General features: G+C 37.4%; 1 protein-coding gene across 28 annotated transcripts in view; it reads right to left on the bottom strand.

Moving 5' to 3' along the window:
- BBX (BBX high mobility group box domain containing) overlaps positions 1–12,129 on the bottom strand; it is a 280,307-nt gene that overhangs the window by 201,539 nt on the left and 66,639 nt on the right. The window contains exon 1 of one of the 28 annotated variants that reach the window (XM_063661594.1): positions 2,861–2,957. The exons of 26 other annotated variants lie outside the window; for them this stretch is intronic. The gene's annotated coding sequence lies outside the window, so the exon portion shown is untranslated. Of the gene's footprint in view, positions 1–2,435; positions 2,635–2,860; positions 2,958–12,129 lie in introns of those variants that run through there. One more of the 28 variants, XM_063661592.1, reaches the window with a different exon arrangement.

Here is a 12,129-nt window from a genome sequence, read left to right as displayed (position 1 = left end):
TAGCAGAATCCTTAAGGGTCCTGGTATTTTTGGAATGGTAAATGAGCAATGGCTTTATCTTTTATAAAATCACCAGCTGCATTAGCACCTAAAGAGAGTCAGCCTGTCCTCTGAAGCTCTTTGAAGCTAGGCATTGACTTCTCTCTAGCTGTGAAAATCCTAGATAGCACCTTCCTCCAACTGAAGGCTATTTTGTCCACATTGAAAATATGTTGTTTAGTGCAGCTGCCTTCATCAATAGTCTTAGCTAGATCTTCTGGATAACTTGCTGTAGCTTCTCTATCAGCACTTGCTGCTTCCCCTTGCACTTTTATGTTATAGAGACTGCTTCTTTCCTTAAACCTCATGAACCAACCTCTGTTAGCCTCAAACTTTTCTTCTGCAGCTTCTTCATCTCTTTCAGCCTTCAGAGGATTGAAGAGAGTTAGTGCCTTGCTCTGGATTAGTCTTTGGCTTAAGGGAGTGTTGTGGCTGGTTTGATCTATCCAGACCAAACTTTCTCCGTCTCAACAATAAAGCTGTTTTGCTTTCTTATCATTGTGTGTTCACTGGAGTAGTACTTTTAATTTTCTTCAAGAATTTTTCCTTTGCATTCACAACTTGGCTAGCTGCTAGTGTAAGAGGCCTACCTTTTCACCTCTCTCACCTTTTGACATGCCTTCCTCAATAAGCTTAATCATTTCTAGCTTTTCATTTAAAGTGGGAAACATGAGACCCTTTCACTTCAACACTTAAAAGCCACTACAGGGTAATTAATTGGCCTAATTTCAATATTGTTGTGTTTGAGACAATCGGGAGGCCTGAGGGAGAAAGATGGGAACGGCCAGTGGGTGGAGCATTCAGAACACACAACTTTTACCAACTAAGTTTGCAGTTTTGTATGGGTGCACTTCATGGTGCCTCAAAACAATTACAATAGTAACAACAAAGATCACTCCTCACAGATCACCACAGCAGATATGATAATAATGAAAATATTTGAAATGTTACAAGAATGACCAAATTGTAACACAGAAACAGGAAGTGAGGGCATACTGCTGGCAAAGTGGTGCTGATAGACTTGCTTGAGGCAGGGTTGCTACAGATCTTCAATTTGTAAAAAATACAGTATCTGTGATGTGCAATAAAGTGAAGCACAGTAAAGCGAGGTACACATGGACAGTCAGGATGGTCACCTGTCTCTCTGTGGTGTAGAGGTGAGTCCTCCTCAGAGGCCTGTATTAGGTTTACTTCCCAGATTCCGTCTTCTCTAGAACTTTTAATATTTTTAACTTGTTAGGCCCAACATTATCCTCTATGATCATGAAGATTAACTCCTTTTTACAAATATTTGAGAAGAAACGAAATTTAAATGGCACACTCTCCAGAATTTGTAATAGCTTGGGTTATAACAGCCAGTGTATTCTATTCATGAATAAAAGGTTTCAAAGATTTAAGCACTACTGTCTTTGTGGAAAAGAACAGTGCCAGGACCTTTGTATGTAAATTAACTTAAACAATTTAATTTCCCAAGTTTTGTAAAATAAATTTAAAACATACTAACATTCAAATGTTCTCCAGTATCTTCCATGATAAAATAATTCAAATCAAGCAGAAACTACTTTGTAGTTTGAATGGTCTCTACCACTAGTAGCTCATCTAATGCACATGATAAAATGTTATATATTTTCCTACTTTAAACATTTCTAAAACTTTCTATAAAAGAACAATGTGGCTTCTTAGTAACCAATATACAGTTCTCCATGCTTCCTTAGGTGTTGGTTATATTCTTGTTCTTAATACTTTTCTCTGACTACTGAATAAAAACATTTATAAAGATTTCTTAATTTCCTTTGAAAATATACATGCATGTGTGTTCAAAAGGCTTCTGGCCTTAATATAGGTCAGGCATCAATGGTTGTAGGCTATGCTTCTAAATTTTAGTGGCCCCTCCAGATTTTTCCACTTAAATGTAACACACTCTCTAAAAACTTTAAAACTTTCACTTTAGATTACAATAAATCATCACCCATTTCCTTTTACTTTTGCCATCTGTCAGTGCAAAAATCTCCTCATGAATCAGAAGCTTCTTCTAGGCTACTTGGAGTCTCTCTCATTAATCTTTGTCTTGTGGTTCATAAATAATGAGAGACGTATTAAAAATCATCATCTTGTTTACAGACAACCGCCACCAAAAGAGCCTGGAATAACACCGTGGATTTGACTAGACGTTTTCAGCCTGAACGAGCATTTCAGGAGTCCTGATGTGGGGACGAAGCACATATTTAACCTTTTTTACCATTAAGCTGGTTAACTGTACTACGTTTCAAGTAAGGATTACCCTTTCCATATCAAAACACTAGATAGAATTACGACCTTACAGCCATCTAAGCAGCTGCTGGACGGGCAGTTTGCTCCACAGCCAACAGTCACCTTTCCATTTTTCAAGCACATACCTCTCACAGAAATGTTTTCAGTGCGGCAGTCTACAGAGCTGGTTATAACACCGGCACGATGTGACAACAAAATTCAAGATGATTTTGCTCTTTCAGCCTGCCCCCCCTTTTTTTAAAAAAAAAAATTGTTTCCTCCTCCTTCATCCCCCAAAGGAAACCAAACCAACAATACTTCCACAAAACCAGCCTCAGACTTATGAATATAATTCTTTCAGTGAAAGCAGACCAGCTTTATAGGGGAACAGCTTTCATGAGAAGCAGGAAGCTGATCTGAGCAGCAGAGAGCAGGGATGGGGCGGAGCAGAAAGGAACTCAGCTGGGGGAGAGAGCGAAGCACAGACAGTCCTGGCTGCTTCTAGTTACTTATTGACAGTTTCATCTAATAGCACAGATTTATAAACAGGTGAGCATCCATCCTGCCATACCTTTCCTTCCTTTTACGAATCTCTGTCAATCTGGTAAACTATTACACAGGGGAAAGTAAGGCCTTACAGCCCCGCCAGAGCCCAGTTGCAGGGAAATGATGTAAGCTTCCCACCTCCCACCAGCCCCCGCTCTGCCAATCCACCTCTACTCTGACCTGTTAATATCCCCTTCCTCCCCCAGGGTCACTGCCTGGGGCCAGAGGGCCCCAGGCTTGCCTAGCTGGGTCCTATTGTGGGGCAGAAAGTATCTGCCAGGGGGTAAGAAGGATTTTTGTTTTGAGAAAGTCTTCAATGAGAAAGTAAATGCCTTTCCATTTAAAAAATAATGCTGAATCACCAAAAGCTAATCAGTCTTCAAGAGAAATAGTATTAAATAGGATTGAGGTGAAGAACGCAATTTGGCAAAAGGCAGCAGAAGGTGTGATGTAGCAAAGGTTATAATACTGGGAGTTATATACCTACCACCTATGTGACTTCAGGCAATTGGCGTAACCTCTCTAGTTTCATTTTCTGTAAAACTAAAGAATTAATATAAATTATATCTGCAGTCTTTTGTACTATTGTAATTTTATAAACTGACACCCAAAATAAATAAGCCGGGAGGCAGAAAGTAATCTTACTGTGGCCAATTGTTTGTTGTTTACTCAAAATTGCAAGTAGTTCCCTATATTAAGCTATTTTAGATCTGCTTTGCCAAAGTACTAGTCAATGTGAGTAAGACTAGCACAAGATATAAAGGGGGATAAGCTACAGGTAGTTCAAGTGTTAATCCTGATCTGGAAAACTTACAGAGAATTAGGATTGCAAAGACTCATGCGCAGGAAAAGACAATTTATAAACAGATGCATAGATGCAATCAAGACCAAAGACCTAAGACATTACCCTAGACAGCATAAACAATTTACCTTCGTCAGCAGTGTTCTAAGTTTAAGGGACACATACACACACACACCCCCTAGAAATTCTTATTAAAAAATTAAGATGCCAAAATACACCAATGACTATCACAATAGTCTTCAAACCGGGATAAGCAAACTTCTGGAAGCACATGGTTTTCCAAAGGATATGCAGGCACACAGGTAGTAAATCAATTTCCATGTCAACTTTTCCAAGTACCCTCTCCTAAAACTGACCTGTCTGAGAGTGCTCCAGGGGAGTAGATTACCCTATCTTACCTTCCCTTTCCCAAACCCCTCATTCTCCCATTTTACAAAATCAAGGCACACAGCTCACCCATCATCAGTTTCTCACTCTGGGGCATTTCTTGGGGTAGGGGACCAAAAAAAGGCAGGACACAAGGGGACAATTAGAAATACTGTTGGTGAAAAAGTGAATGGCCCTAATCAATCATTCTTCTTTTGCAACTCAGGTGGCTTTGCCAATTCTTTGTTTAGAATAAAATTGGAGAAGGACCTAATTGAGTTGTCAGCTGATAAATCATTAAATCATTAAAAATAATTTTAAATGATAAATCATTGAAAGAAATGAGCAACACTGCTATATAAGTACTTTCATTCTTTCAACTTATGTAAACAAAATTCCAGAGTGTACACATTAAAAAAGAATGAAAAATATGCTGCACTCTTTCCCCAATATTCATATACTAATTATGAATTAATTAGAAGAAAAACACCAATGATGCATAAAGAGATACATTTCTAGTAAAATTGTATTTTTATCTCTAATATTTTTCAAAGATTTGCAATTTACATGTGTATTTTGACCTACTGTGTTCTAATCATCACTCTAATGATACTTTTTAAAAAAAAGTCACTGGGAGCCGTATGGTCACAGAAAATGAACTTTTTTACCAGAAATATGATAGGGTAATCAATAGATTTTTAAACATAACAATACATAAAGATAAAATGTGGAAAAAGTTTTAATGAGACAAATTAACACAAAAATTTCACATAAAGAGTAGTTCATAAGTGGACAACATAAAGTATTATAAAGTTATAGGCTTTGCTTAAGACAAATATATTTAAGAATATAACAATTTTACTAAGAAATGACAATATTTACAATAAAATGGCAATTACACCATTAGCAAATGATTTAGACTTATGATGAAAAATTTCAAATGTCAATAAAGTAATCCATAGTTTTCAAAATTCTTTTACTGGAGTAAAAAAGTTTACAGGTCACTGTACTGGTTTACTCTTTGTCTACTCCACACACGAAACACCTTTCAAGTGTCACTACAGAGTGAAAAAACTAACAAACAAACCAAAGAAAACAGCAATTTAGACCCTCAGGAAATGAGCCACTTTGATCAACGAAGTGTTCCAGATATTTGTGGTTATATTTGTTGAGTACCAAACAGTTTTGTTTTCTAATTTTAAATTATTCTAGATGAAAATGTTGCCAAAATGGGCAACTCTTTCCCATCTTCTTAAATGGACCACATCAACATGATTTAACCTTTATTAGTGTTTCCCAGGCAATCACCAGTAACATTAATCCCACTGAGCATTCAAACATAATGCCCCCAAGACCCAGGAGGCTGCTCTGGTCTGCTTCTCTGCATCCCTGCCAGGAAATTGCAAGGTATAGAATCTCATGAGCTGGGTTCAATTCCTAGCTTAGCCTATCTCACATAAGCTGCCAGCCCCTGAGAGAGGCACTGAAACTCTCTGGGTCCCAATTTTCTTCCCCATAAAAAGTTGTTAATACCATTACCTTCTTAAACTATCTCACAAAACTGACATGAGTGCATAGATGTGAATACACTTTTTATTTAAAGATGCCATATCAAGAAAACGTACTATGTTCTGGATTTTTCCCCCTTTTGGTCAGGCTCCTCCTATCACTTCTCAACACTGAAGGACTGCATGAAGTCCCTACCCCGGTTCCTGCCCCCAACCCCTGCATTCTAACTGCAGTAGGCATGGAAATCAGCCAAAAAATTAATTAGATGTATTTAATTCTAATAAAAATAGGTTAAGTAAGAGATGAGCGTGCTGTCTATAAAATACGGTTGACCCTTAAACAACATAGGTTTAAACTATGTGATTCCACTTATGCACAGATTCTTTTCAAAAAAATATATTGGAAAACTATTTGGAGATTTGCGACAATTTGTGAAAACTCACAGATGAACTGCAAAGCCTAGAAATATCAAAAAAATTAAGACAAAATTAGGTATGCCGTGAGTGCCTAAAATATATGTAGATACTAGTCTAATTATATGTTAACCAACTATTTATGTTGCTGGTAAGGCTTCCAGTCAATAGTAGGCTATTTAAGTTTTGGCGGAGTCAAAAGTTACACGCAGATTTTTAACTGTGCAGGGGTCAGCATGTTAAACCCCGTGTTGTTCAAGAGTAAGCTTTACATCAAGTTTGTGAAATTTATTTTTAGAGATCATATGCATCCTGGATCACTGATAGTGATTGCTGAGTAAGGTATAGAACAATTTAACTATATGTGTTCCATACAAAACTTCAGTCTGCTCTGACATAACAAAAGAGTCACAGAAAGGAGAGGCCTAATACAATTTTAATCTCTGATCCTCATTCATTTCAGTGTCAAATCCATCTCCTTCCCAACCACTCACACAAGTCCATGTTATTATACTTTTATTAGTTATTTCCGCACTAAATGTTTTTGCTTATTAATGTGTTTGATAGTCCGAAGCTTCAGTTTCCAAGTTCTTGGTTCACCCTGTCTGAAACCTCAGGTTCATTCCCAGAAGCATGAAATAAACCTTTCAGTTTCAAGAAGTAGCAAATAAAATTCAAATAACATCAGAGGGGAGGTATCCTGTTTTTTAAAATGCCCATATGGTAAGCGAGGCCCCTTATTCTCTTTCACAAATTATTATGAAGTTACTATTATTATATTCTCACTGGATCCTCTATGCAACTCTGCTATCATTCCCAGGTTACTGATTTGAATCTGAACCTCGTATGTATTTAAGCGACTTGCTCAAGGTCACAAAGGCAGCAGATGAAAGCCAAAACTAGAACTCAAGCCTCCAGATGGATGGTCCAGCCTAGTTCCCTAGTAAACATGCTTGCCCCACTGAAACAGCTCTGTTAGGATAAACACAGATTCTGCCACAAGGAATGGCAGCAGCATTCTTGCTCTGTTCTATGATTCCCGTGGGACATCAAGTTTTAAAGAGCAGACATTCGGGAGTCACACAGATGTGAGTTTGAATCCAGACAACATAACTATGAGCAAATTATTTAACTTTACTAAGCCTCAATTTCGTCATCTGTAAAAGGTAATAACAGCATCTTTGAGGGATCAAAAAAGACAGTATCCTTAGCACATGCCAGTTATCAACTTGAGTTTATCAAAATTTTTTTTTTTTCTTCAGGCAAGGGGCAGTGGCAAAAATTTAAAAATAAAAAAATAACGTTTTTTAAGCTATTATTATATGACATGTGTTAATTCATTTAAATCTCCTAACAATCCTATGATGTGGTAAATACTATTATTTTCATTCCTGTTTCATTGATGAGGAAAGACCTCGTCTAGGAGAGGTAAGGCAATTTGCCTAGGATCACAGAAATAAGAAATGAAAGAGCTCGCATTGAAGCTAAGCAGCCTGACTACAGGGCTCGTAGTCAGAAATGTGACCTCTCTGGAAATGATATAACTATAGGACTGCCTTTATTCCCACCACCAGCACCATCATTGTCATCTCCGCTGCCATCACGAACCTTGTCTACAGTTAGGCTAGAGGGGCGGCTAGGTCTACGAAGCACCCCAGTGGTGATGAGACAAAGAGACGAGAACTTGACTAAGTAAGACTGACAGGAGTAAGGACTTCAGGGAAGAAGTCACCAAGGAAGCTGGTCCCCGGAAGAGAATAATGTGCAGCGGAATGGACGAACTAAATGGAGGCCTGCAACTGTGAACATGAAAAAATATCAGCTACTAGAAAGCGGGAGAAAAGGGAAACAGACCAAGAAAGACGAACTTACATATAAAAAAATTTATCAGATGCCTAAAAGAATACTAAAAAGAAAAACAGCAAATACCTGGTCTGTGATACAACTTGGAGTCTAATCCTTGTCTACTAAATAACTGCTATCTGACACTAAGAGAAAAATGTGATCATTTTAATCACCCCGCATTGATGACCTGATACAAGCACAAAGAAAAGCATTTGCCTCTGAAAATATCAGAGCCCAGCAAAACCTCCCTCTCAACTACTGAACTGCAATTCTACTTCTTTGGCAAATCTTAAATCACACGTGCACACAATGTTATTTCTGGGTTCCTTAGAACAACCATGTTTTCAGCTTTTAATCCACATTATTTTCCTCTACAGCTTCTGTCTAAAACTAAAGCCTGTTTGGTTTTCTGGGGGACTTTTTTTGTTTGTTTGTTTCATTTTGTTTTGTTTTTCCACTTACAGGGACTGAGGGAAATCAGTTTGCCCATTTCCCTTGGGCGGAATTAGGTTGCATCCTATGTACTCCCAAACACTCTGCATATGCCACTTAGAGAGCAGATGACTCCCATCTGTGACTATAGATCTGGTTTCCCCATTACCCTCTGTGATCCCATAGAAGACCCATGTCTTGTTCATCTTTACAACCCCGGCATCTAGTATGCTGTGCTGCACTCAATAAATGTTGGAAGAAAAACTATTTGTAAGTTTTCAAGTCTGTTTTCTGAATCCTTCAAGGTTTCCATTGACACTGAACTTACTCTAGAAGCCTATCTCCTTAGGCAGTAATAATCTTAGATCACCAAAATTGATTAGGATTTAGTGGATTAGTGATTACTCTGGCATGGCACTTGGTTGGGAAAATAAAAAGGAAGCCTCCCTTGGGTTGATGTTTCAGTATCTATTTTGGTGAACAAACAGCCAGTGTTCAGTTTTCAAACAGAAGATATGCCTTAGGGTCATGATCACTTAAAATTTATTAACTAGCTCAAAGGGCTTTGTTTATCCCATAATCTAGCAAAGTGCCTAGCATAAGGTCAGTGTCAGATAAACACTTTTATATTGGTTGATTAATTGACTGCTGCTATCACAACTGCCACAGGCCAAATGCAGACAATCCTTGAACTCCCAACGAGGGTGTTAAGAGATTTAGCAGAACACCAGTAAGACTTTAAGATCAGAAAATTAGCTTTTTAGAAGTGCAAAGTTAAAATTATATATACTCAGAGACAATTTTGAAAACCTTAAAAAAATCATAATTCTTTATTTCTGTATAGAAAGATCAAGTAGATCTTTGAGAAACAAAGAGGTAAAGGAGCATTTGACCTTGATCTAAAAAAAACCACTCTTCCATAAGATAAACTGTACAACTTAACAGAAATTGTTGGCCCTTAAGACATGTGTGGAGGTGGGAGGCTCAGGATCGAGGATCACCTATTATAATATTCCTGAAACTCCCCAAATTCGATTACTATTTGATGAATCTAAACATACTTATTTGAAAAATTTGAAAAAGTTACCTTGGCATTCCTAAAAATTGCACGTGCCCCTTTTATCAATAAAACATGAGCTCATACATACTGGTAAACACAGCAATATCAATAAATAAATAAATTTTAAATTTAAACTTTAAGTTCTATGCAAAGATCTATTTTTAAATGTTTCACATTTCCCTAAAATTTCCTTGTATTACTGGACTCCAATAGACGTTTAAGATTGAGCATTCTGTTCAATACTAAGGCTGCTATTATATTAAAAATCAGTTTTATAAGATTTTTAAAAATCAGTAATCTCACAAAGAACATACAGTCATCTTAATACACCTTTTTTGTTGTTGTTGTTGTTGTTGTTGAGACAGGGTCTTGCTCTATCACCTAGACTGGAGTGCACTGGTGCAATCTCAGCTCACTGCAACCTTCACACCCCAGGCTCAAGTGTCAATCCTCCCGCCTGAGTAGCTGGAACCACACATGCGCACCACCAAACCCGGCTGTTTAATACACCATTTTTAACCCAAAACATTAAGAAAAATATAGGAACAGTAAGTAGATTACATTTTGTAAACAGACAAGCTTACAAGTTTTCTCAAATATGAAAGTCATACTAAACTGGGAGACTATTAACTTCTTGATGGGGTTAATCTCTAATATGAAGCCACAGTCACAGCTAACTACAAATTACATACACAATGCCAAAAATATTCAAAAATAACATTTTTTGCACCATAATGATTACGAAGGCTAACCAGCATAAAGACACTGGCAAGTTTCAGAATCTCCTCACCACATACTTTCAAATATCTTCCCTTTACTTCCATGAAATTGTACTAAGAACATTTCAATCACCTATAATACTCTGCCTCAAGAAAACATTTCAGTGTGGGGTTTGGACCTTTCTTTTAAAAGTCTTTAGTAGATGTAACATTTACCAGCCGGGCAGCTCATGCCTGTAATACCAGCACTTGGGAGGCCAAGGTGGGAGGACTGCTTAAGCCCAGGAGTTCAAGACCCACGTGGGCAACAAAGCAAGACTTCACCTGTACAAAAAATACAAAAATTAGCCAGGCGTAGCGCATGCCTGTGGTCCCAGCTACTCGGGAGGATGAGGCAGGAGAATCACTTGAGCCAGGGAGGTTGAGGCTGCAGTGAGCCCTGATAGGGTTACCGCACTCCAGCATGGGTCACAGAGTGAGACGTGTCCAAAAAAATAAAATAACACTACATAAAATATCTCCCGCTTTCCTTTCTAACCCCTTTTATCAGTTTACTGACTGTTTATAGATCTTAAACCAAGTCTTTATAAGCTTCTTTTAATTGACTTACACTCCTCCTCTGAATTCTCCAACCATGTTTTTAACCCATTTTACTCAGGTAAGTTTTATAACTTTCTTCACTGTCCTATGAAAAATGAAGAATGTTAAGGAGCTTATTGGAAAACTAAGTTTGCTTTTTTCTTCAGATAGGCATTACAGTTAAAAAAAAAAATCCTTGAAAAGGTCTTCTATAGAACTGAAAGCACCAATAAGAGATATTAACCTTGAAAAGGAATGATGTGTTTCTCTGCTTAATCTATTATTCTATACTTAAGACTGGGGGGAAAAAAAATCTATCCAGAATGGCATTAACCTTTAGGAAATCGGCCAAATCACAAGGGTGGGTAATGCCTGGAAGCTGGAGGTATTTCAAGTTGTGTTAGGGAAGCAAGGTCATGAAAGGTCAGTAACTAAGTTTCCGGCAATATTGCAGCAGGCAAACTGACTTCCACTGGGACCACATGCAACTTGTGCTGCCACTGTTGAGTGGAACCCCGACTCCATACTCCAAAGCAGCTTAATTCCTACTATATGTCCCCAACCCAAGTGCTGGGCACAGCCCACTGCTATAGCTGTTGAAAATGGAGTAAATAACAAGCAAATAAGCTCCAAGATGTGAGAGAGAGGAACACGCAGCCCAATTCACTGAAAGAAAAGGGACCCATCAGTGTAGATAGGAGGTGCTTTGATGGTGCTCAAACTTTAAAGTAATTTAAAGAAATAAGAGAGGGATGGGTAAAATAAGAGAAGTGGAGACTCAGAAAACGGATGTAAGATAGATGTGTATAGTTCTCACTCACACATGGATCTAAACAAGGATCTTATGGAGGTAGAGAGTAGAACAGTAGATACCGGAGACCGAGAAGGGTAGGCAGGTGGAAGAGAGGTTGATTAACGGGTACAAAAATACATTTTAGAAGGAATAATTTCTAGGGTTTGAAAGCACAGTAGGGTGACTATACTTATCAACAGTTTACCGTGTATTTCAAAATACATAGAAGATTTGCAATGTTCTTTACACAGAGAAATGATAAATGTTTGAGGTGATATCCCAACTACGCTGATTTAATCATTACACACCGTATGGATGTATCGAAATTTCACAAATACCCCATAAATATGTATAATTACTACATATCAATAAAAAATAGATGCATATATACATAAATACATATAAATTTCTGCTTAACCATGTTAATAAATGCACATAGGTAATTATTTTATAAAATCTTTATACTGAAAGCTGGTACAACCCTACTGACAAAGGTCCCACAAAATGATTATTTATAAAAATATTTTCAGAGATGTTCATAAAAGTTCACTTTAAGGGAAATAGTTCATATTTGAAACTGTAAAACTATGTTACACATGTGATGCCACATATTCTTGGGGTAAAAAAATGGAAGACTTAAGACCTATAAAAAAATGAAAGTACCATATTAGACCCCAAAATGATAGAAAGCAATAAAATAAAAGCATAAAGAACTAATCAGAATTCATAGAGCATGAAATCTCTAGCCAACTGTGAAAATCACACTTTAAAACAAA

The sequence above is a fragment of the Pongo pygmaeus genome, chromosome 2, assembly GCF_028885625.2.
Source record: "Pongo pygmaeus isolate AG05252 chromosome 2, NHGRI_mPonPyg2-v2.0_pri, whole genome shotgun sequence".
NCBI lineage: Eukaryota > Metazoa > Chordata > Mammalia > Primates > Hominidae > Pongo > Pongo pygmaeus.
This window is presented reverse-complemented; position numbering and strand designations above follow the sequence as displayed.